This window comes from Tupaia chinensis, unplaced genomic scaffold, assembly GCF_000334495.1.
Source record: "Tupaia chinensis unplaced genomic scaffold, TupChi_1.0 Scaffold143012_1, whole genome shotgun sequence".
NCBI lineage: Eukaryota > Metazoa > Chordata > Mammalia > Scandentia > Tupaiidae > Tupaia > Tupaia belangeri.
Genome location: NW_006202856.1, coordinates 1,035 through 2,034, shown reverse-complemented (window position 1 = coordinate 2,034; position 1,000 = coordinate 1,035). Strand labels below are relative to the sequence as shown.

Sequence of the window (1,000 nt, the reverse complement as noted above, 5' to 3'; positions counted from 1 at the left end):
TATTGTCAAGGATGTGGTAAAATAAAAATTTATATTAACTATTAGCTAGGAATTCATATTATAATCTCTAGGCTAATAATTAAAAGCTAGAATATGGGGGCAGCAGGTAGAACAGTGGTTAAAGTGCTAGATCCCACATAACTGACTGCACAGTTCAAGTCCCAGACCAGAGTCTTGAAAACTACACCAGGCATATGTGTGCACATGCCCAAAATCCTGAGAGGAAGATAAAGAAGAAGGGATTGTGGCATACCTATTCCTCTTGGGAGTGATTTCTTGCATTCCCTTTCCCTCCTCCATCTCTGTGTCTCTCCAGTGCCCTGGGGGGGGCATGTGAATGTATAACAACATACTTTGTGCTAAAAATACTTCATTCTCCACAATAGAGGAGAGAGAAAGCAAAGCAAGATATAAAACAAGCTGAATTTAAAACAATAGCAGAGCTGTGGCAGGTGGAAGCAAACAAATTCTCGAAAACTTCTAATGACCCCTTTTTATTGGCATCGTGTCAGTCCCAGGTTGCAACAAGGACAGTATCAGAGCAGGCAGCAAAAAATGTGGTTGCCCTGGTCACCTGACTCTTGAAAGCCACAGTTTTCTTCACATTGACCCCAAAAGGGAAATAGTTTTGAATATCAGCAATACAAGCAGTGAAAACAGTGATAAGGAGAATGAAGAAATGAATGCATTTGAATAAGTTGCAGGCATTTCAGGAAAAGGAATAAATGAAGAGAAGAAAAGAGAAAATAAAATGGAAGAAAAAAAATAAAAAGGTCCTATTCATCTATTTCCACTGAAGAGGACACTTCAAAACAAAACAGAACAAAACAAATATATATATTTGTGTGTGTGTGTGTATGACATATATCAGAAAAAAGAGAAGGAAAAAAGAATAAATCAAAAAAAAAAAAGAAAACATCATATGAAGAAAACAAAAGGAAAAAGAAAAAGCATTCTTCTACCCCTAATAATTCTGAATTCTCCTGACAGTAACTAAGAC

At 36.6% G+C, this 1,000-nt stretch overlaps 1 pseudogene; it reads left to right on the top strand.

Annotated features, from left to right (window-relative positions):
- Positions 1-496: 496 nt before the first annotated feature.
- LOC114005177 (protein SREK1IP1 pseudogene) lies at positions 497-987 on the top strand (annotated as a pseudogene).
- The last annotated feature ends 13 nt before the right edge of the window (positions 988-1,000 follow it).